Genomic DNA, 25,245 nt, shown 5'->3' on the forward strand with positions numbered 1-25,245 from the left:
TTTTTATTTTATTTATTTTGAAATATTGCAAAATGTAGTTCTTAGAAATATTGAACCAATGGGGCTCCCGTGAAGCTAAACTGATTTCCACCAGCTGAAGAACTGGCCTTCCAAACCTGTAAAGGGAAATGACACCCCTTCACTGGTTGTTTTACAAATTACTATGAAAATAGATAGACAAGGAGATAAGGCAATATCTTTTATTGGTCCAATTTCTGTTGGTGAGAGACAAGCTTTTGAACTACACAGAGCTCTTCTTCCGGTCTGGCAAAGGTACTCAGGGCTGGTCTACACTACAGAGTTAGGTCAACGTAAGGCAGCTTATGTCGACCTAACTCTGTCTACACTAAAGTGCAGTTCCCACCGAAGGAACTCACCTACTACACGGACTTAATAACTCCACCTCCATGAGAGGTGTAGCGCTTAGGTCAATGTAGTAAGGTTGACTCGGTGTCAGAGTAGACACTGCACTGCTTACATTGAGTGTTGCTGCTTTCAGCAATGCCCCACACTGACAGATAAATCGGTGCAAGCACTCCTGGTGAGGACGTGAACTGCCAACACAAGGAGCGTAGTATGGACATGTAAAACTGATTCAATTACTGCAGTGCATCTACATAATTTAGGATGACTTAATTTTGTAATGTAGTCTTGCTCTCAGAGTATCACAGCTAAATACAAGATGGAACAGATAGTTTAGCATAAGTAGTTAGCATATATTCTAAGTGATCATTCAACATGAAGTGGCTCATTAACACCCCAATAGCATAGGACAAAAAGGGGGGTTAGAGGGTTACAAATTGTTGTAATAAATCTAGTGTCTCTGTTCAGTCTGTGATTTTTAGTGTTGGATTTAAGCTCCCAGACTCATCTTTTGAAAGTGTTATGCAGGTTTCCTTTGAGGATGAGGATTACTTAGAGAAAAAGTGTTCACCCACAGGTGATATGGTGTTTTTGTCTTTAATCATTTTCCTGTGTCAGTTCATTCAACAGCATAGTGATTGTCTGGTTTCATCCACATAGCTGTTATTGAGACGTTTAATGCAGTGGATGAGGTACACCACATGCTGTGATAGGCATGTGTACAACCCATGGATCTTGAAAGCTGTGTTGTGAGGGATGTTGATCATTAGAGCAGTGGAGATGTGTCTGCAGGTTTTGCATCTGTTGTTCTGGCAGGATCTGGTGCTGCTTTGAGTTGTTGTGTCCTGGTCTGTGGGAAGCTTGATTGCATTATCCTACCATAACACCTTGCCTGATAGGTTCAAACTAGTTAACTTTCTCCAAACCAAAACAATGACATTACCTTGACTGGTTTCCTTTCTAAAACAGCTGCACGGGAAAACATTTTTGAAGAGGATGGTGCCGTGCAAGAAGGGAGGTAAAGTCACCTTTTTATTTAAAAGAATGGTTTAACGCAGGGGTCAGCAACCTCTGGCGTGCGGCTTGCCAGGGTAAGCACCCTGGCGGGCCAGGCCAGTTTGTTTACCTGCCGCATCGGCAGGTTCAGCCAATTGCGGCTTCCACTGGCTGTGGTTCACTGTCCCAGGCCAATGCGGGAAGCGGCACGGGCGAGTGGGAGCCGCGATTAGCCAAACCTGCCGATGCGGCAGGTAAACAAACTGGCCTGGCCCGCCAGGGTGCTTACCCTGGCAAGCCGCACGCCAGAGGTTGCCAACTCCTGGTTTAACATATTCCATCAAGCGTGCTGCATTTTGAAATACAATGGAGGCCCCTTAAATAGAAAATGTTGATGTATGGTGAAAAAAATCTCTCATGCTTTTATTCCCTTATTGATATGCATAGTGATTTTACCATATGTTGCCTTTATGGAGATAACTATAGGTAATATATTATTTTTACAGGTCCGTTCATGTGAACAAAATGAGAGAGGCAGAAACCTCACAGAAGTTAATTACACCAGAGCTTCACCAGAATAGCAGGGTCGTCCTACTATGGGTATAGAAATTTGTCTGTTCAGCTCACCACAGCCTGAGTACATCAGATCCAACATTCTACATATCCACATACTTTCACACAGGAACAGTCTATACTCATTGACTTTGCTAGTGGTGGGAAGTTATTTTTGCAATATGAAGGAACTATGAAGGCTGAACCATATGGAAGAATTGGATTGCCTTATGTTTCTCAAGGTAATGTTAAAATGAGTGTTTAGGTTTATTCATATAGCAGATCTGACACTGATTATATTTCACTAATTTCTGCACTTTCTATCATGTTTTTAATCATGTCATTGTTTCCCCTATACAATAATTCAGAGGACATCAGGCTACATGTGATTTGAATAAGTAGGTATTCTCTGCTAAGACTCATCAGACAAAATAGTTTGTTACTGACTAGGCAATGCCTGACACAGTATCATACAGGCAGCTAGTTTCATAATGGATCAAACAAAACACATACGTTGCCCTTAATGGAAATCAAAATTGTTTAAAATTGCAAATTCGTTTTTTTAATCAGACTAAGCATGAATTCAATCAATGATTGTTGTCTGACATGACTCGGCTTCGGAACTGTATTTATTGATACACTTAGTTCCTGCCTTTATTCCTGTTCAAAGCACAACAACTTTGCAGCTTTTCCTTTCATATCTTCTGTTATTGCGAAGCTGAATTTTAATTAAAATCAATCTCAATTTAATTCCAAACTGCTTCTTCCATCTTTGTTAAAGTGTCCAGTGGAAGAGATGGGGAAGGGTCATCCTTGACTGTCCATTTGTACGTTTCTCCCACATATGCCTCCAAAATTTCTTCCACATAGCTCTTTAGGAATTAAGGCTCCTGAATTAAGATGTAAAGTCACTCAGTGCCATCTTCTCAAGATTCTATTCTAGCAGCCCCTGAGTTGCCTATAAGAAATAAGTCAACAAATAATAGCTAAGTTTGAAGGGCAGTCAGAAATTGCTGACAGTATAATATATGGAGATATATTACAGAACTGGAAGGAACCTTGAAAGGTCATTGAGTCCAGCCCCCTGCCTTCACTAGCAGGACCAAGCACTGATTTTGCCCTAGAGCCCTAAGTGGCCCCCTCAAGGATTTAACTCATAACCCTGGTTTTAGCAGGCTAATGCTCAAACCACTGAGCTATTCCTCCCCCTGGTTTAGTTTCATTTTGTTTTAAAAAACCCAAAAACATGAATTATTTGGACCTTTCAAGTTGTGCATCTAGGACCTGATTGAAAATCCATTGAAGTCACTGGAAAGATTCCCATTAACTTCAATCGGCTTTAGGTATTATCACTGTTTTGATTAGACTCTATATGCATTTTTTTTTTAAGATTGCAGTTGTGTCATTTTGTGCTGTGGTCCTATCAGATCTCACAAACTAATGGAATCGTAGATATGTAGAATTGGAAGGGACCTCAGTAGGTCATCTAATGAAGTTTTTTCCACTCAAGATGGGACTAAGTAATAACTAGACCATTCCTGATCGGTGTTTATCTAACCTGTTCTTAAATATCTCCAATGACAGAGATTCCGCAGTTTCACTAGGCAATTTATTCCAGTGCTTAACCACCCTGACAGAAAGTTTTTCCTAATGTCCACCCTAAACCTCCCTTGCTGCAATTTAAGCCCATTGCTTCTTGTGCTATCCTCAGAGGTTAATGGAGTCAAACTAATGGTTCACAAGGAGTCCTCAAAGGAATACATTACAGATAGTAACAAGGAGTCTGGTGGCACCTTGAAGACTAACAGATTTATTTGGGCATAAGTCCAAATAAATCTGTTAGTCTTTAAAGTGCCACTGGACTCTTCATTGTTTTTGTGGATACAGACTAACACGGCTATCCCTCTGATCATAGGCGCCGGCTCCGTGGGTGCTCCAGGGCTGGAGCACCCAAGGGGAAAAATTGGTGGGTGCTCTGCACCCACTGGCAGCTCCCCACCCCACCTCCCCACCCCAGCTCACCTCCACCTCCACTCCACCTCTGCCTCCTCCCCTGAGCGTGCCACCGCATCCTGCTTCTCCCCCGTCCCTCCCAGAGCTTGTGCCATGAAACAGCTGTTTCGTGCAGCAAGAGCTGGGAGGGGGAAGGAGGAGGAACACGGTGGGCTTGGGGAAAAGGTGGGGCTGGGACGGGGATTTGGGGAGGGGTCCAGTGGGGCAGGGAGGGGGCGGAGTTGGGGTGGGAGGCGGTGAGCACCCACCGGCACCAAGGAAAGTTGGCGCCTGTGCCTCTGATACGTTACAGATAGTGGTATTGGTTATTCAATAGGTGACACTCTGCACACCTGCTTATCAATGAAGTCATGCCACAACAAGATGTTCACGATGCTGTGCTACTGTAGTATGTGAACCTCAGCACCGACTGTTTGTCACTAGAGATCTCTGGGCACTTTGTACAAGAGTTGTGGAATGTATTCTAGTGTCCTGACCAAATACAAATTGGCTATTACATTCTGCCTACCTAAAATTTCCCCTGCTGCTTCAGCTGAAGAGTATTCTTCATACCTCACTAAATGTTTGTATAGTGTTACTGAGCTCCTGCATTTCACTCCAGAGGTAGCTTCATTTCAGTTGTAATTAAGCATTCCTCAACTGTTGTGGGGATTAATTAGACATTGTATGTAAAGCAAGGCTGACATCCTAGATGAAAGTTGCTTCAGAAGTGCAAGCTGATGTTTATCTTATTTTATGAACAACCTTGGGTGGGATGTCATGACAAAACAATCTGGTAACTGAAAGGGGTGAGTTCATCAGGACATAATTAGGTTAGTTTCCTCAGCTGCTGATCAGTTTGCAGGTTTAATCCAAGCCATTTCATAAGAGCTAACGTGTTTTGCCTTGAGCTAGAATCTTACTGTCCCTACTAATGATCACACCCAGAGGTTATTAATATTTGGCAACAAGTCTAGTTTTATTCAGTGACAGTAGCAGAGCTTAACCTTATTTGAGCCCTTTCTTTTTCTTTTTTTGGGAAATTAATTTTAAATGATGCAGCCGGACTGAAGAATGGAGAATTTAATTTTCTCCTCACTGTAGGATGGGAGAGAATGCATATTTATAACATGAATGGCAGACTTTTCATTGTCTTGTTCACATACTTTGCTTACTTACTATCTGTTGCAAAACTCCATACTCTATGTAACAAATTTTCTAGAATTCCTTTAATTGTGGCATTCTGCAATTAATGCTCTACTCATATGTGGTAGAGGTTTAACACAGGAATATTCTAATAGTTTAGACTACATTTCTCCATTTTCTCGCACTGTGGTACAACCAGGTGAAATGCTAGTGGACATTTTATTTCATATTCATCCTGTCCTCATTCTGACTAAGTTGAAAAGTGTTCTGCAGGCTTTTCTACAGTGGTTCATATATTGATTTTTATGATGTGTATATGTGACCCTGAGAGCCCATAATGCCAACTGGCAAAGGCCCCACCGCTCTGTACTGTAATTCATATCAGGCCTGATACACTCATTTCCTCAACATACTGTTGTCAAAATATATATCTCAAAGATGTCATCGTACAAGGTACCATATGTAAACTGGGGATACGTTTGTCCTGAAAATCATTGCATGATATATATTCAGGTTCTATGCAAAGAATTATAGATATGGCAGGAAATATGTTCTTAAAATGTGTTTGGGAGGTACAGCATGAACCCAGCCTGCCCTAGAAAAAGGCAAAATGTATTTACCTGTCTGCCTAGCTTCGTCACAGGCAGTGGACATTGGAAGTACATTTGCATGTAATGTAAACAAAACCATCAAGCTTAATGAGCAAGGGAGAAGACTGTTTAGCAATCATACGAGGGGACAGAATCTGCACCCCAGGAAAACCTCCTGGCTCTTGAAACAGAGACAATAGACTTTTGGTAATATAAGTGGGGGCAAAAAGACATTTGAGTTATCCAGCACTGAGGGGATGATAAGGTACAGTACCCTTTCAGCCTAGGAAAGCTGGATCCTACTGGCCTGAAAGCAAAGAACTGAGGGAAACTTGATGAGAGAAACCTGCTTAGACAAAGATTGTAACTTGCTGAAACTAAGTTTTAGTCACTAGAAAGTGTGTTTTGTTTTGTTTTGCTTGTAACCAGACCTGTCTTTTATTCTTGCTTAGTATCACTTAAATCTCTATTCTGTGTTAATAAATAGATTCTTGTGGAATGAGAGTCCTCAGCTAAACCAACAGGCTTGTGTATGTTCCATCTGTTTGGAGACAGCCAAATGGATCATTTCTGTAAGTACTACAGTGAGAGGGACTGGACACTGCAGTGAGATGTCTCCGGGGAACTCAGGAATTGGGGTTCACTGTTTGTTACCGGTAAGGCAAGATTTGGACTGACAGAATCCTGAAGAATTTGTTGGCAAGGTGTGTCAGGGAGCTGACATGCAGCTTAGCAACAGCAAAATTCTCACTTGCAAAGACAAAGGGGTAACACAGTGGCTCACAATTCTGGGTGTCCTGAGCATAGTGTCACAGTACATAACACAGATAATGATCCTGACCTCCTTGTTGACATGCTTTGAGATCTGCTGATGAAAAGTGCTATATAAGACAAAAGTATTGTTAATGTTATTAGCAGCTCGCTGTGAATCTTTGTCTCCTTCTAGTGGCTGAACCACATATACAGGTTCATGAGTTTGTTACTGCATAAGAGCTAATGGCCCTAGTCCTTTAGTTCAGGCAGTAATGGTTGATGGGTTTAGATCCAGAGGTCCCAGGTTTAATTCCTACAGACAACCCAACCAACAGTGTTATTACATGTATGTAATTATATGATTAATTGTATGATTATACTGATTTATAATTGTTTTGTTAAGTAGTACTGTTGGAGCAATGCTATCCACATGTATGTATCTGTCCCTTAGATGGAATCTGCATGTGATTTTAATATACAGCACGTGTACTGGCTCTGTGCTGTTATGTTTGTGTTTTCCACAAATGTATAGTAGAAAGAACATTGCCTAATAGAAATGAGAACAAAAAAATCACACCTATTTATGGCTGTTACAATCCGTCAGACAATCCAAAATGTACCTGTTTAAATTATCTGCTTCACTTGTTGGTGAGATGACCAAAATCCTCTCTGACGACCCTTAATACCTCCCACTCATCAAATTTAAACTTCTCCTCACCTTCAAGGTCTTGCACGCACCTGCCCCACCCTCCAACTCAGATCTTATTCCTTGATTTTTGTTCACGCCCACCTTATTCTCCTTCCCTCTGGCCTCTGTTTTCTTCTCCCCACTCCTGTCTTTGTGCCTTTTTCTCTGATGTCTCTTTCAATCAGTGCCTTCTTCGGTCCCAATTCTGTTGAACCAGGCCATCACCCTGGCTCAGCAGTTAAATGGGCTAGGAATGCAGAAGTTGTACTTTTCCAACGTGCGGAGGCAGGGAGACAGGACCAAAAGGGGCAAGGCTGGGGACACAAGAATGTAGGAATGCCATGCTGATCAGATTAGCGGCCTGTATAGTCTAGGATAGGCCAACAGTGGCCAGCACCAGATGCTCCACTCTCCAGACATGTAGGGGGACTGTGCTGCAGTATCTACTCCTAAACGGGTATACTAGTAGGTGCAGTTCCTCTGTATACCAGGAAGCTCCCGGCACTCCTCCCGGGACAAAGGAGATCTGCACCGCCCTGGACTGAGTGCAGTATACCCACAATCAAACCCTTCATGCCTTAGTTTAGCTAACAATTTTGCGATATGACTCCTTTAAGAAGGCCTAGCTAGCAGGAGCTCAAAGCAGGAAATGAGCTGTCATCCCTGCTGGCAGGTGTGTGCGTGTGTGTTAGAATGCAGTGAGTGTATGGTGTTTACCAGCTCTCTCAGGCTTAGCCTCTTCTCTTAGGTAATACATTGAGCCAGTGTTACAGTCCATTCTATCCTGCCATGACACAATTTACTGTGTCAACAATCAATACAAAATAATGATTTGAGGAACAAGTTGTTGCTATTGATTAGAACACTTTCTGCTGTATGCCACCTTCTAATTCATGGTAAGGTAGTGGGGAGAAATGCTTTGTTATTTACTGATCTTTCTGCCTGCTCTTACAATATCTGTCCACAAAACATGCAGGGATTCTGAACAACTGACCCCAATTGTTTTCTCTACGAGTACAGGATTTTGATCAGAACTAAAAATGTCTTTAAAAGTCTATAAAATATGGATAGGGGCATTAAAATGACAAGTTTCCAGGATGTAATTTTATTACTATGGTAAGTCAATCCAGGACATGCCTGTTATGTTATATAACTGTTGAGCTGATCCTAGTTGATGATGGTGATGTTTTGTTCCAAAGCATTTTGGATTTAGAATAATAACCACAATCTGCTGCAGAACAAATCTTGATGAGAAGACAATGCCAGCAAAAGAAAATGTGGTGTATCTGTAACAGCAAAGCTGTGTGCAGCAGTGTTATTCACACTTAGAAAGGCAATCTTCCTGAAAGTACTGCATACCGATCTGGAGAAGAAGAGCACCATAGGCCTGATCCAAAAGCTATTAAAGTCAATGGAAAGGGTCCCATTGATTTGAATTGGCTTTGGATCAGGCCCTTATTGCACTGACGTTCCTTTTACTAGAATGCCTATTTATAATGGCGCTCAGCAGTGCTTTTGTTTGGTTTCTCCCCTCTCTTCCAGGTATTATTTTCTCTCCCTCTGTATTTCTGTGAAACGCAGGTTGTCAGAGAGGAAGAGGGGAAAACACAACCCTTCAAACTGCAGTGATCTGCTGTAGACATCTCTCCAATGTTCTTGGCTGAGCCACAGTGAACAAGATGATGATGATCAACATGTAAAAGTAGTTAATAAAAGCAAATGTGAAGTGGCATTTCAAGCTTGATTTGGCAATAAACGTCCTCATGCATGAATGTCCCACTCTGGTGAAAGAGAGAACCAAAAATACCCATGAAATAAGAAACTATGGAATATCAGATGGAACAAGAGTTCAGAGGAAAAAGTCTTCAGACAATCAATGAGGTAGGCACATTTAGCCATAAAAATTTAAAGAAACCAAAATAAATTTCATAGGCACAATGGGTTTATTGATGTTTTCTAGAACGTTTTTCTCTAAAAAGTGTAATAAATAAATGGTAAGAGAAAACAACCCAGGTTTTTCTGCTTAAGGATGGCTGGAGATGTTAGCCACTTCCCTCCCTGCCCAGCAGCTCCCATGTTGGATTTGTCCACCTGCCATGGACAGGAGCGGGGCATGAGTTGTGTGAAATGCAAATGTTCCAGGCCTGTTCCCCATGATAGGAGCTGGGATTTTCGTCAAAATCCCAGTGTTTGCAATGCCATGTTCTTGCCCTGACTGGAAAGCTAGCATCCACCAGTACCTGGCTCCTTTGGTGGTCTCCCAGCTTCCATATTGGGATGGAATTGTCCCATGGCAGCTACTGGCTATTTGACCATACAGAGGGAAAGCTGGCTATATGTTAACTAAACATTTAAGCCAAACCTACAGCTAGAAAATGGTAAGCAAAGCTGGAGGGGGAGGTGTTTAAGGATGGCAGCTTTCTTCCCTCCCCCCACCCTCCAGTGAAATTTTAAATTGAATTTGCATGACATATTATTCTTCACTCACTTGATAAACAATGTGGCCCAGATCTTCATCTGGGGAGAGGGAGGCAGATCCTCAGTAGACTGAGCTCTATTGAAATGAATGGATCTGTGTCAGTGAATGCCAGATGAGGATCTGGCCCCATGTGTGTAATTCCTACTCTGGAAAAAGAAAGTATTTACTTAAAACACTGGAATCAATCCATCCAAGTCACTGGTTGTCACAAGCAGTACAGTTTGATCCTGAAAAGAGAGAACAACAGAGCTAGCATAGAAAAGTGATTTATTGAAGTCTTGACGAACTCTGCACACACTCTGTCCACCAGTTACCCATTTGTCCGGTTTCAATCCACATCTTGCAATAACTGATATTTAACTATGCTAAGATGATTATTCCAAAGTGTTTGTACCCACCAGGTTACATGTGATGCTGAAACTAACTGTGTACAAAAGAAAAGCAGGAGGTCCAAAAAGTGGGATATACTCGCTGTCAACCTACACTTAGTGGCATGACCTTTTGGGCTGCCAGGGTCCCCATGGAAATCCAGCATTCTCATATGTAGGAAAGTTGGAGAAGGCAGGCAGGCAAATAACCCCAGAGATTACAGAAGCTCAATGCTATGCCAGGAAAAGGAGTTGTACTCTCCCTGTAATAACTGAGGAAAAGTCCTTCTCCCTCACAGTGGTGCTGTTGCTCTCAATGAGGAAGGAGATAGTAGCTGGTGGTCTTCAATGTTTTGAGAGTCCTATGAGTGTTGTGATCTCTTTTTAATGATGTAAAACAAGAAACAGTCGAGGGACTTACTATTAAATTGGCATGATACAATTTTCCCAATTCAGTCCGATTAGTGTATAATACTATACAGTGAGGTCAGGTTAAAAATCATGTATCTTCAAAAGCAACTTGTTCACATGACTAATAACACTACAGCAGATATTAAAGGGAAAGCAAAACAGATTTACTTTGCATTGTTTCTCCTGTTTGTTTACTTTTTCATTTCTCTCTGCTTTAATGGAATAATCAAGTTCACTTTTATTTATAGTCAGTTTCCTGTGCACTTGATATAGTATCTTTTTTAGAAAACATTTCTATGCCTGTGCAGGTTCTGATGAAAAATCACTGGCTTTTTAGGTTCAGTATCTCTTCTGTTGACACCTGAAACTGGAAAATCCTACTTGATTTAAAAAAGCATAGCAATACAATATTTAGATTAATTTAGTTAACATTTCAGTGATTTATTCCCAGTGACACACAGGCAAGTAAAGGGGCCATGGTGAAACCTATATAGTTAATGTGTTTTTTGTTTGATCTTGGTCCTGGATATATTAGTTTCTTCTGATGTTTGAGTGGCATTTATTTGTTAGGTTGAAGGGTCAGAGAGAAAGTTGTGCATTGACCTGAAGAAATGTGCAGTGCTATCATGATGATGAAGAAGATAAAAGAGCCTCCTGACTTGGGAGGTATCAGAGTTGATAGGGTGTGTTTGAAGGAGAATATGTCATAGAGACTAGCAGCAGGCTGAACAAAAGGAGGATGAGAAATGGAAGACAAGTTTATTCTTGGCTGAGTTGATTCTCTATGGGTTTTCACATTTGGGGTTTTTAACAAAGAAAGGATCATTATCTGGGCCTCACAACTACGTGCGTCTAACTTTTATCTCTTCTTCTCTTTTTCATGAAATGGAGGCGGGGTGGGGGACTTCTTTGAAGCAGTAGAGTGTTGAATAATCCAGAGAACAGATGGGAAACACACAGGAGTATCGTCTCAGTATACAGCCTCAAACAATGGTCCTTTTCAGCAAGCAGACAGGAGTAGTTCTTGCCCTCCCACACATACATGGCTTCAGTACTCCCTGTGGGGTGGCTCCATGCCCTTCCCACATTAGCACCCTTGGGAGCTGCCAGTGTTTGTGAACGATTTACTATCTCATTTTGAATGATACTCTCTGGAGTTTCTCTAGTTGCTATGCTCCAAATTACAGCCTGGGAGACTCCATTTCAAGTGTGATTTTGGTTTTCCAAGAGTTCTCTGTCCTCTGGAGTTTTGCTACGGCCAAAGCCTTAGAAAGCAGTATGGGTGCTGGGTATTGTAGGCAAGGGTAGGCTGTGCCTTCCCAAACAGCCTAGCATGGCCCCAGGCACACTCCGACCACAGGTCAAGCCTCCTCCTATGGTTTCCTTCCCAGAGTGCTCTGCCATGGCTGGCCCAGGCTGGCTGGCCTGCCTCCCGCATGGAGTTAGGGTGGCTGTTGATGGGGCTGTGCTGCCCAGAGCACCAGGGCCGGGAGTGCTGCCGCCTGGTGCATGGGGCTGGCCGCACCACCTAGAGCACCATGACTGGGGCTTTGTCTCATGGCTGCCCGTCCAGGGACTGTGGTGGGTGTGCTCTTGGCTCCTGTTGGGGAGGGGAAGAAGAAGGGGTGGCAGATGGGAGGGAGTGGGGCCTTGGGCACAATGGGAGGGGCCGGAGACTAGCCTCCCCCAACGACTGGGTTACTGGCCATCCATGGAAAGCAGGAAAGGGCGACTTCTTGCCTTCAGTAGGTGGGCAGTGTCTCAGGAGCTGGGCAAAGCTTTGAACTGAGTTTTAACTGAAGTACTGTAAACCACATCACTCACTCTTTCAATCTATTCTTCCTTTGCTAGTCTGCCTCTCTTGACTTAGTGAGTAGTTTCATCCATTACCCATAATTCAATTATTGCATAATATACAGAATTGTGTACACAGTGGTGACCATCAGATATGTGTTCCACTCCCAAAATATTTAATTTAGACTTGGGGCTACTAGATTGCATGTCCTACCAATGCAAGCCACGAAAAACAGGTTCAACATGGTATCTACACTCTACTTAGCAATTTCTCCTCTCAGTCTCACCTTCCTCCCTTGCTCCACCCAAAGCTTATTATTTCCTTCCTCATCCTGATCCATTTTGAACTCTATTCCCCACCTCTCCCTGCCCCTTGTAGCAATAGGGCCTACAACACGGTGGGAAGGGGACAGACATAGTAAGGGGGAGACTTACAGCTAAAGGTGTCCCCGGCATAGGGGCTGACAGCAGGTCTAGGGAGGAAAGTTGCAGAGCAGGGTTCAGAAGTGGATCACTCACATGAGTCTTTGGCTCTTAGTGGTGCCTCGTCCCTTTGCAGTGTTCAGTACTCCAGCCTCAAAGGGTAGCAAGCTCCCTAATCCCATGGTTTCACCTCCACATCCCCACACTCCCCTAGCGCCTCTACCAAATGGAACATAATTTTCCTTATATTTCCCTTAACTGTTGTGATCATTCCACTTCCCAGGATCAAAATAGTGAATTTTAGGACGGTTTATCTTGAACATCAAAAATTACAATTTAACAAAAATGGAAAATAATGTTAAGTTTGCACTGGGGCTCAGAGGAGTGGGATGGACGATTGCCCATGGGCTTACGGAGCTGGGCTCCACAGCAAGGCTGAGGACTCATGAGTCACATGGAACAGGGAATCAGTTTTATCAGAAAAGGGAAGTAGCTCTCTGATCTGAGCATAGTCTTTTCCTGGCATAGCTCTGCTACCATGATTTAGGAAAATAGCTTTTTGCATCTAAAGTAATATTTCCAAAGTGGCCCATGTCCAAGGTGTTACCAGAATATGTGAGTGCACATTTGTGGATTTTGGAGTTTCTGGAGACTGGAGAAACCAGGACACATGCAAAAGTCAGGGCAAAATTTCAAAAAAGAAGTTATGTTTAGCATATTTCCTCTGCAAAATTTAATAAATATTTACTATGGAAAATTCAGTTGTCCTCTGAAGAATTATTGTGCCAAATTTAGAGACTATTCAACAATTAAAGTTTGAAACGGGATTTTAGTCCTGCTTTAAATTGTAGTGTCAGAGCAACTTTATCTATGGAGTCATTACCAACAGCTCCATTATAAAAGTATCCATTTACCGTGCTGAGGATGTTCTTTTTTAATGACATCCCATTTCATTGAATGCATGTTGAGCTAATGATCCAATCCAGGGAGGCTGACGTAGCCTTCTAGTTCATGCAAAGACAGAGGAGCTGCACAATGCACTTTTTTAAAAAAAGGATAGCGTAAAAGAAACTTACCATTAGGCATGTTGTATATTTTTAATTCCTTCATGTCTTCATTTCCTTTGTTACTATTCTACCTCACTGTGAGCTGCCTATTGTATGTGTCCAATATCATGACTTCTAATGGCACATTTGTGGCATTGATATGTATTCAATTACTGTAAAATTGTTAATATTCGTGGAAAAAATATTTTGCTTTTTTCAGCAATATGAAAATTGCTTTTGCCACAACAGGTATATTTTCTGCAAATCCTCATAAAAATAGTAATATTTAAACTTCATATAGCACCTTCCACCTTAGAATCTGAGGTTTTGCCATTGACTTAAGTGGGACCAGGATTTCACCCTCAATGTTCTGTTAAATATTTAACTGGCCTCCACAGCATAAAGAACTCTGAAGTTTTAGGGTCTAGCATGAATGTCCCCCAAATAAACAAAATATGGAGTCATTTCCATGCTTTTAGAAAAATTCATTTGTAGATGTTTTTTCTTCCGTTCAATGCTCTGAAGAACAATTTCCCATGATCACAAGTTTCCTTCTGTATTGTGGCCAATGTGCAATTTCTTAGGCTTATCCACAGCGGCAATAAATTCCCTAAGAGCACATGACATCTGCCTGTGAGGGTAAGATTGTGCCCTATCCTATTCATAGTGATGTCAAGTGGACTTTCACTGTAGATTTTCATCAGAGCAGGACCCAGGCCCATTTTGTCGCTTTCTAAAGTTATCCATATTCCTATCAGAAATTTTTGTATATGTGTGTGTGAGAGAGAGAGATCTCTGAAATTTAACTTTTCCCTATAGGCAGATTCCACACTCTAGTTATGATCTGGGGTGACTGAGAGTATGTGGAAGTCTCCCATTAAAGCACTGTCCATGCTCAACACTGCTTATCTGACAAGAGCAGAGCTGAAGGTGATGTAGCTTTCAGGTAAAGCTCTTCTGTTCCTCAGACTATGCCTGTGGTCTTGGAATATGATTGTTAAAGAATTTGACTTCAAAAGAAGTTATTTATTCATCCTTATCAGAATTTTTCATTTGAAAATTGTTTTGTACTTTTTCTTCCATGCCAACACTCTATTCTTTATTTAAAAATCAATGATGGCAGTGAGTGGATGATTATTACAAAATGATGGTCTTCCCACCTGTTTAAAAACAAAGATTATCACTTTAAAAAAAAAATTGGTGATCAAAGGGGAGAATGACTGTGTTCCTTGCAAATAGCAAATCATCTTTATATTGATGTATTTGAGTAGAGTAGATGGCCCCAGCATATCAGGTTATGATTACAGTGCCATGTGACCACAAAAACCAGTGATAAAGCAATGGTAATTGATACTTGCTGCTACAATTTTCTGTGTTTTTTTTAAGCTAATGGTTTCTTTCAGATATAGACCTTGCTTCCACGATGCACAACACTGCAACCTCAAGCATCAATTGTTGTGTTGCACTACGCACCTTAACTTAATCCAGACATTTAAACTGCAGGCTGCCTATTTAGTGGTGCTTCCTGGTGGCAGTTATATGATCTGTACTGGCTGTTTATTGGTTCCTGGATTGATTTAAGGCATTAATTTTGACCTATAAAGCTCAAAATGGCTTGGGAGCTTTCTACTTGAGAGACCATCTGTCTCCTCCTACCATATGGCTACTGTTGTGATCAGCAGGGGTGCTCAACATGGATCCCCACAATTTAAAAGACAGAGGACTCCAAGTAAAGCATTCATTGTAAGAAGCCCTCAAAACTAGAACAAGCTGTACCTCCTGGTCTAAAATAGAGTGGGTCGGTTAATCTTCAGGGCATGGTGTGAGCTGCATATATTTGCACAGACTGTAGAGGGAGGGGCATGATGAGGGTTAGATCTGTATGTGGGGTGGAGATAGTTCTGCTATGGGCTGAGGTAAACTGCTGTTTAAATTTTTGTTCTTGTAAAGCGAACAACAAAAATTTAAACAGCAGTTTGTTTACCCCAGCCCCTTGACAGGTAGCAGAACGTGCAGCTGTAATCCTCATCTCTTGTACCTAGAGCTGAAGCAGGGGGAATTTTTCATCTGAAACCTTGTTTGGCAAAATAAATACTGATCCTGGTTAACTAAAACATTTAGTGAATCCATGTCAATTTTGCTGAATTATTTCAGTAGAAATAAAATCCAAAATAACAAATTCAGAAAAAAATTCAGTTATGTTTCAACATTTTTTTAAACAAAATGTTTATCTTTTTCAATTCAGAAAGGCTGTTCTTTTTCAAAAATTCCTTCAATTTTATGTTTAAAAAATTAAAAACATTAATAAAGCACAAACACATTTTTATTTTCTGTTTTCTTTTTACTTTTTGAGTCCCTGAAATTTAAAAAAAAATGTTTGGGGGGTCAACCCAATATGAATTTTTTGCCTAATTTCTCAGAACTTCCAGCAAACCAAAAGTAGCTCTACCCGGAACTTTGACTAGGCAGTAGATCCAAATAACTGATAGTGGTTTTTTTTTCTTCCATATACTGCAATATGTGTAATTTCTGCAAGTTGTAATGGAAATATTAAAACTGTGCAATTTTTCTGTACATATAAAATCAACCACACTTGCAAATCAAAAAGATACACAACCAAAAGAATACTTGGATTGTAAATTCAAAGAAAGAAAATAATTAGTAGGATTGCAGTTGATAAAATGAGTGAAAGCCAGAAAATCTAACCTGGCTGAATGCCAAAAATATTTTTGATTGAATCTGGTTTCTAATTAAAGATGAGAATAAAACAGATTTTGGGATGTCAGTTGAACATGTTTTTCGATAATCTCTAGTTTTGATAATCCCTAGTTTTATCGACTACCACTTTTGTTTTTAAAACAAAAAGAATTTTGTTTAGTCTATGATGGCCAAACTGCAATTCTATACAATATTATGTGGAAAAAGTCTTGGAGATAATCTTTCTTCAGAAGGAAATATCAAAACACCTGTAAATTGTGATCATCAGATCAGAATGACAAGGAGACAGTAGTGTACTGACACCCCAGAACATAAAACATAAATGTTAGTCCTAACCTTGTTAGCCCATAAAGAAAGTTGACTAGGACAGCATAGTAGATCAGTCTGGTATAGGTGAATGTTGAATAATTCTGTCTTTCTGCAAGTGCTGTCCCATAACACTGATTTTCAGAAGTACTTCTGTTATGCTGATCAGTTAAACAGTTTGCTCTATATTTTTGTAAAGATTTTTATAATGCACAGTATAAATTAAATCTATGTGATTCTTAACTTTTCTTTGCTGTAAGGGTTTTGTTGGACATGTGTCACCAATTCTATATTTTTCAGTATTTGGCAGAAGTGTTTTCTAAACAGAATATGATACATAAGGAACATAGCAGATTAAAAATTGTATTTAAAAAAAACACATAAAAACATATATGAATGGGTTGTACGTTTTGTGAAATTTTACTTTTACAACCAAAATTTGGAGCTAATTTTGCCCTGGTCTTTAAGTTAACTGAAAGAGAGATTTCCCTGTACATTTTCGTGATCTATTGTTGGCCGTAGACTCCAATAACTAAGCTATGTTCTATTTGTAAGTGCTGAGGTAAAGGTGTTACAGTGTAAGTGCTGTATATTATCTAGTCCTGTGTGTTGCAGCACTGGAGGCAATTGGCATAGACCCTCAAACCATTATTTGTGACTTGACTTTTCACAGCTGGAATGGCTATGGATTTGTTATTTGTAAAACATCCATGAATTTCACCACAGGCTTTTCAAGAAACGTTGAAGCATCTGTGAATCAAACTGTTACCCAGCTGTTCATTCACAACCTGCAGGTTCTTCTAGCATGGAGTCCCTATTAATACTGATGGTTACACTGCACCCCTGATGAGCACTTACAACATTGTTCTTCTCATACTAAAGTTAAAGGCATTTATTCCAAACAAGAAAAACAGTGTTGATTCTTCCAGTAAAAAAGTTCTTGCCAATGTTTGGAGTTACTGCCAGTGTTTTGATGGCAACTATCCATGTTTAAATCTAAACCTTTTTTGCTTCATATTTTTTGCACTGGGCCCTCCCTTCCAGGCAGAAACACCCATGGTGATTTCCCACAGAAAGAATAGGGAAAATTTCCAATAGGGAGGAAAAAAGATTTAGAAGCTGTAAAGAATAAAAATAAATGCCATACTAAAGTTGTTTTAGAGCTTATCTTCAAAAGCACAATTGCTTCAGGAACCATTAACAAGTAGCCTTTTAATAAAACCTTAGAAATTTTAATTTATTTTTATAGTGACATACATATTTTTAGGCTTTAATTAAAAGCTCTTAGTGATAGTAATTTGAAGCATTGTAGTCACTCACATTTTTTTTTTCAGAAACAAATTGCATTTATAAATCATTTGATAAAGATTATTTCAGAGATTTTGCTTGGGGAGATGGAAAAAAGGAAAAGGCTTTTATGACCTTGAAAAAGAATGAGTGCTAAATCCATTTTTGATCACTGTCTGCACACTCTCAGAGAACTGCTTCATCTTTAAGAATGTATCTTTGGTTATTTAAAATTAATAACAGGTGATATTAAAGTTTTGGAAGTTCAGAGAACCATCCAGAGGTTCAGATGCTTACCCATATCTTATCTCAATGTGTCTGGCATTGAGCTGGGAATCTCATGAGACCAAACTTTCTTCTAAGATTTCCAATACTTCAGCTAGGCCAGAAATAGTACAAGAACAAACAATCTCATGGTAATTCAGTACTTCTGCTCCCAGGAAATATGGAGCATAATGTATAGGAAATAAAGTTTTCCTATTAACTGAAATGGGCTTTGGATGAGACAGAGAGAGGTTAACATATATATGCTATAAGCAACAGAAAATAGGGTCTTATAATGGGAAACATTAAGCAGAGGTGGTAGCCCTATCTTGAGTTAAGGGTTGCCTAACACTTTCCATTACAAGACATTATTTTCAGTTGCTTGTAACTTTGTCAAATTTTAACTTTTCATACTCAGATTTTCCATGTTGGACAGTTTCAGCAAAACGGTTGAGCCATTTCTGAGAACGTGATTAGGAAAGGATATGTTGTTTTGCATATGTTAAAAAAAAGTCTTTTGGCTCTTTTGTTGAGAACTTTTAGGGCCTCCATCCTTCGGAACAGGTGCTTGAAATTTGCCAGCACCTTTGAGACAGGGATGCGACCCAAATCTCAGAGGGTTTGCAAAGTCATTTTATAGATTCTCTGGGCAGAATCCTGACCCTGCTGACTCTAAGAGGAGTTTTGTCACTGACTTCAATGGAACCAGCATTTCACTTTCTTTGTTTACAGATGGAAAGAAGATCATGCCTCTTTATGTTCAGTCCAAAATTATCCTGGTTACCTCACATTCTTCAGGTGATGAAGGAAGTATAAAAGCAGCAGTAGTGATAGACATTTAAAATATTTCCTTACCCCTTGTTTCTGTATCATGTGACACTCTAATTCTAATAATGGATAGAAAGGACTTCTTTAGTATAAAAAAAGATAAGATTGGCGTAAAATCTTCTGTGATATGCCCATTGAAACTGTTAGTGACCAGCCTAGTCAACCCTATACATGCCAATTCCCGGAGAAGGTTATTTGAGATTATAATCAGAAATAATAATAATGTTTCACATTCAACGGTCTTACAGTGCTTTAGACAGATAAAACTTCATAAACTGTCAGCATGCAAGGCACTTCGTTAACTCTGTTTTACTAGTAGAAATACTCTGTAGTGATGTGAAGAATTAGTAACATTTATTAAAAGATTGAGATTTGTTCTTTTTGTACTTGCCTAAATGTTTTGTATTTTCTCTGACTGGTTGCTGATGCCCAACTTGTTACAAAAATATGTTTCTTGTTGTATTATAAGCTCTTTGTTGCTTCATGTTTCCAGTCAGTGTTTGAAGCCATTCAGTATGGTCTTCACTGCATGTTTTGGCAGATTATAATACAGATTGGTAAAAGTTGTTTGTTTTTACTTCTTGAGTATATATGGATCAGAGATTCTCCCTGCTCCTACCACCCCACCACTCCCATTTATTTGTGAAGCATTTTGGCTCATACAATTTCTGTAGGTCCCACATCTTTATTAAACTCATCTGTCATGCCTTCTGAGGATTCAGTTTTTGATGATAGAATAAGGCCAGAGAGGAGATTTCAGGCCAGTCCTTGATATTCTGAAAAAAGATTTGTCTACGCTTCTAAAATCTGCCACAGTTTTAATATAGTTAACCTGACTATTTCTGAAAATTTATGCTTTTCTGATGGGATTTTATTTTAATTGTGGGATGTCATGTTCCTGGCATTAGGATTACCTATTCATTAGCAGGATTCAGGTGATTTAATGGCAATCCAGGATTATCTGGATTATGAAGTAATAAGAAGTATGAGTTTCTCTTTTATTCTGCAGGGCTGAAGGCCTGATCCTGTGTCTAAATTATGTGAGGGAACTTTATTAATAATAAATACCAGGTTCATCTTTAGCTCTGAAAGCACTTTACAAAGGAAGTCATTATCAATATCCCCATTTCACAGATGGAGAAACTGAGGGATGGGGAGAGAAGTGACTTGATCAAGTTCACCCAGCAGACCAGTGGCAGACCCAAGAACTCAACATAGGTCTCCTGAGTCTCAATCCAGAGCTCTATCGACTAGACTAGCCTACCTCCCAAGTCAAAAGATTTCACTTTAGTTTGAAACCAAACTTTGATTTGAAGTGACAACGTTTCAGAGAGAATATGAACCAGGATATTGTTGGTTTTTTGTGTGTTTGTTTGTTTCAATAAAGAGGTGACTTAAAGGGAAAAGGTAATCATTTAGTTTTCTTCTGTATTTTGTTGTCTTTCAGTGCATTATCACCACTTCCTGTGCTGTAGCAAAACCTTCAGTCAAGGTTCAACAAATAATCATTAATGATGGTGCTGAGCTGAGTTTGTGCAGTTCTTTTGTCTTCCAAAGTATCATTTTATAGATTTCCATATTACTCAGTGAATCAAAGCCAGAGAGCAGTTCTGTTTACTCCTTTTAGAAGCTTGGGATACTTATAGAGACAGAAGCATCATTTTGCAGGTATTGTTTGACAAAAAACCTGCATATTAAGCCATTATTTGTACATTAGGACGTTTTCCCCAGGTAGGCTTTATCATTTCAAGACATTTTGTTTTATGTGTTACTCCTTTTTTGTCTAATCACCTCTAAAATTATGAACATTCCAAGAACAATACATCCTGAATAGCAAAACAGCTTGAAATATTCATAACTAAGAATGCAACTGGTAACACGCATAAACAAAGTTGTTTGGAGACCCCTTTATTAATTTTTAATTTATTTTCAGTCAATTCTTTATTACTTCCAAATTCCTGTAGGGGATTCTGTTAATTAGTCATGTGTAAAATATTCATTAAAAACAGCTTCCTATTTTCTTCTTTTATTGCAAATTTACATTTCTAATCTTATAACCAAAATAAATGCCATTGGGTAGAGGGACTACATTAATTTTGATCAACCCTATTGAAATAGAAACCCACATAACAAAAATTATGGTAATGAAAAGCATAACAACATTGGGATACCATGTAAGCAGAAACAAGTATACAAATGTCAAAATAATGTCTAACTGGTACAATTAAAAATAAACTAAGAGCAACAGTATGAAAATAGGATAAAGAACCCAGTTCTGCCACCATTACTCATCTTAAACAATATCGTACTTTGAAAGTAACTCCACTGAAATGTATGAGATTATTTCCATATTAAGATACTACTCAGCAAGAGTAAAGGTCCAAAGAATCAGGCAGAATCCAGTTCAAAGAAGGTGGGTAATGTTGCTGGAAATAAATTTCACTTTCAGCGAAATAATGTTTTTTCCTTTTAAGCTGTTAATTCAGCCTCACTTCAGTTTACCTAAAAATCAAGTGGGCAAAGGCCAGTCTTGTGACTTAGACTTTGTCTACACTGAGCACCTTTTAGTGACATGGCTGTGCCGCTACAACTCTGTCGCTAAATGGCATGCAGTGTAGCCACTGTTTGTCAGCAAAAGAGAGCTCTCCTGCTGACAAAAAACTTCCACCCCCAAGGAGCAGCGGTAGCTTTGTTGGCAGAAGAACACGCCTGCTGACAAAGCACTGTTCACACCAGCACTTTTTGTTGACAAAACTTTGGGGGTTTTTTGACACCTCTGAAGGACAAAAGTGTTGTCGTTCAGTTTCCAGTGTAAACAAAGCCTTAGTTACTGGACTGGCTCTCAAGGCATCTGGGGTCAATTCTTGGCTCTTCCACTTGCTCCCTGTCATACCCTGGGCTACTCAGTCCCTCTCAGCTTCAGTTCCCCATCTGTAAAATTGGGATATTAATATTCCTTTCTCCCATTCTTTGTCAGCCTTGTAGATTTAGGCCCTAATTCTGCAAACAGTCACTCATGCATTTAACTTTCAGCACATGATTAAAACAACTGAAATCAGTGGCATTACTCTGTACTTAAAGTTAACTTACTGGCCATCCTTATTCTGTTGCCTTTTTACACTGGAGTTTATTATTGTTCCTTCTTAGACAGATGAACATGCAAAGCAGTTAGTTTTTCTAAGCATATTTGGCCAAAAAAAAAAATTACAAAAAAATTGTAAAGCCCTAGGAAGTTCTGTGCTGCAAATCAGAAGCCAAATCTATAACCTGGCAAAGATCTACAAAAAATAGGCACTATTCTCTCCTCTCAACAGGGCATGTCTCCCACTGATGCCAGACATATGGCTAATTTTCTAAAATACAGCCCGTCTGGTTTCTTTTCTCTTTTGTTGTCAGGATGGCAGGCACTCAAACAGAAATTGTTGTTATTCTTGTTCACCATACGCCTTACTGGAGAAGAGATATTAAAAAAGGAGGGAGAAATTCACTAGCAATAGCACCTACCGTAGAGCAACAACTTCTGAGAGCATGAGTCATGGCAGCAAACAGGCCAAACCTGGAGTGTTCGCCCTTTAATTTCTTTTTATACAAAAGAAAGAAGTGATTAACATAACCTCTGCCAGGCAGAACAGACAGAAAAAAAAAGTCAGTCATAGAAGGGATTGGAATTAAAATAAATACAGCAAATGTAAAGGAAAAACACAAGGTGTTGCACAAAAACAAAGAAAACTACCACACCAATTGCCAACAGATCCAAACTAGAACCAAAATGAGTGATGCAGGTTCTGCAATGCAGAAACCAGATAATTTTTTTTTAAATGGCTTATTAGGTCCAACACTGCCATCTGTGTCTTTAGAGGGTTGTGGACATAATGATACAGTCTGATTCTTGAACATAAAAGGCAGGATTGGTGCCTTCTGTATACCACAGCACAGAGCTCCAGCAGGGCACCCTGCATGTTACAAAATATGGGTGGTTTGGAGAGGCAGGTGGGTTTGTGGCTCTATAGGCCATGTGATTATTCCCACCACATGGAGGAAGAGCAAGCATACCAGTGGCTATTGCAGCCCTGAGGCAGGAGTAACAGCCACGTAGTATTGTGAGGGGACCCTTCCTTCCCCCCACAGAAGCCTAGGAACACAGGCTGGTTATTCACTTTTGCATTGTCATTCCCCCACCCCCGCATCCAAGCCAGTGCAAATTAATGCTGACTGAAGTGTTTTGGGGAGCAGTGGCAGACAGAGCTGTGCTACCAGAGAGCTGATACAAGAAGAAGCCAGTAAGTTCCATCCAGCCTCTGGAAAGTTGTATTCTGATGTCCCTTAGGAAGTCTGGTTGCCTCTCTTTGAAACATTTCTCTTTTCATGGTGTCACCAGAACCAAGCACAGTATTCTAGATGAAGCCTCACAAATGCAGTGTACTGTAGCTTTGAGGACTCTTGTTTTCCAGAAACATTCTATTGGCCTAAGTCCCCACCTCGCTCCATTTTATGTCATTACTTCCACCCATGCAAAGTGGTACTAAAATTGAACCATTCTCATGTGCTAGCATTTTACACCCACAACGTTTTATACAAGTTTGACTACAGAAGATGCAAAACAGTGGAAAATTAATTCCCATTTATCCATCTGTGATGGGGTGAGAAGATCCCATACTTCAATCTGCCCTCTGTCTCCAGGCCATGAGACCTAAGGGCAGGAGTTCACAGAGATGCCTTATGTCAGCAGGTATCCATCTGCAACACACTGACCAGCCTCAGGACAATGGCTTGTTCCCCTCCAAGCTCCTTCCTACCTTGTCACTCCAGTCAGCGATCTGTGCATCTTCAGGGTCTCTGGGTTCTTTGGCTGGTGCAACTCCCTGTAGCTCTGACCTCCCTGGAGTGTCCATAGGTAGCTGGGCATCTGTGTGGGTCTCAGCACCCCTGGCTTCTGCAGTCCGGGGTGCCAGTGGTTCCTGGGCAGGAGCCAGCAAGGAACCGCAAGGCTTTAAGGCTCAATGGCCGGAGTCTATGGAATCGCCTTGCCCTACAGGGCAATAGGGTCATGTAACTAATATCAAGGGTAGCCCTTCTCTACTGGGCAGTAAGGCCTAGAGGCCAGAGTCCATAGGGGCACCCCAGGGTTTGCGTCCAGTAAGGCCTGAAGGCCAAAGTCGATAGATAAACTCTGGGTCTACATGGCAGTAAGGCCTAGCAGCCAAAGTAATTAATGATACTCTGGGTTCGCCAGCAGCCAGATCTAGAGTTGATGGAGATACCCCTCCAGGCATGGCTGTATGGCCTAGCAGGTGGAGCCAACACGGTCACCTTCTGGGTGGGGCTGTACAATCTAGCAACCTGAGTCAATAAAGTTGCCCTCTGAGCAGGGTTGTATGGTTAAGCGGCTTCTTGGGGGGGGGCACCATTGGGGAGGAGGTGGCAGCCAGGTAGTGGGATCCGGGCCCTCCCTGCTCCACCAGATCCCCGCCCAGGGCCCTTGCAGTGGCAAGTGTATCCACCGCTGTGTCAGCAGGGATCCGTCCGTAACACACTGACCGGCCTCAGGACAATGGCTTGTCCCCCTGGGCTACTTCCTACCTTGTCACTCCAGTCAGCGATCTGAGCATCTTCAGGGTCTCTGGGTTCTTTGGCTGGTGCAACTCCCTGTAGCTCTGACCTCCCTGGGGTGTCCACAGGAAGCTGGGCATCTGTGTGGGTCTTGGTGCCAATGGCTTGAGTGGTTTTTGGGCAGGAGCCGGCAAGGAGCATCCTTCCTCTCCAGCAATCCACCTAAACTGAGCCTGGCTGTTCCCTCTTATATTGCTGCTACACCTGGAGCATGCCCAGTAGGGATGTGAGACAGGGCTTCCTCTGCCCACAGAGAGAAGTTAACCCTTCCCCATCCAGTGCAGGGTGATTTCACAGCATCCCAGCACAGAACTGGCTTTTTTTCTTAATGGCATTAGAACATGAGGCCTATTTTAGCCACTATTTTCCCCATTTCACTGTCCTGATGATGATTTTCTAAATAAAACTCACAAAATGTATTTATAAGCTAGGACTTACTCTTCTGCCAGTGTGGAAATTTCATTTCTTGACTTAAAAGTTTATCTAACTGTGGTCCAACCAACGTCCAGAGTCCAGTCCAGAGCCCTCTTAATGTATTTAGCATCAGTGCTTAACAAACAATAGAATTATTTATTGTAGCTCCCAATTCTAACTGCAGATTTGATCAATGGTAAATTAATCAACTCCTTAG

General features: G+C 40.7%; 1 long non-coding RNA gene across 5 annotated transcripts in view; it reads left to right on the plus strand.

Annotated features, from left to right (window-relative positions):
* The window catches only part of LOC120370567, a 183,442-nt gene that overhangs the window by 154,632 nt on the left and 3,565 nt on the right, over positions 1-25,245 (plus strand). For 2 of the 5 annotated variants that reach the window (XR_005583801.1, XR_005583805.1), the window contains 3 exons: positions 1,866-2,153; positions 6,127-6,211; positions 8,623-8,961. This is a non-coding gene — a long non-coding RNA (uncharacterized LOC120370567). Of the gene's footprint in view, positions 1-1,332; positions 1,382-1,865; positions 2,154-6,126; positions 6,212-8,622; positions 8,962-20,138; positions 20,187-25,245 lie in introns of those variants that run through there. The other 3 variants (XR_005583804.1, XR_005583802.1, XR_005583803.1) reach the window with 3 other exon arrangements.

The sequence above is a fragment of the Mauremys reevesii genome, linkage group 8, assembly GCF_016161935.1.
Source record: "Mauremys reevesii isolate NIE-2019 linkage group 8, ASM1616193v1, whole genome shotgun sequence".
In the NCBI taxonomy this organism is placed as follows: Eukaryota; Metazoa; Chordata; order Testudines; family Geoemydidae; genus Mauremys; species Mauremys reevesii.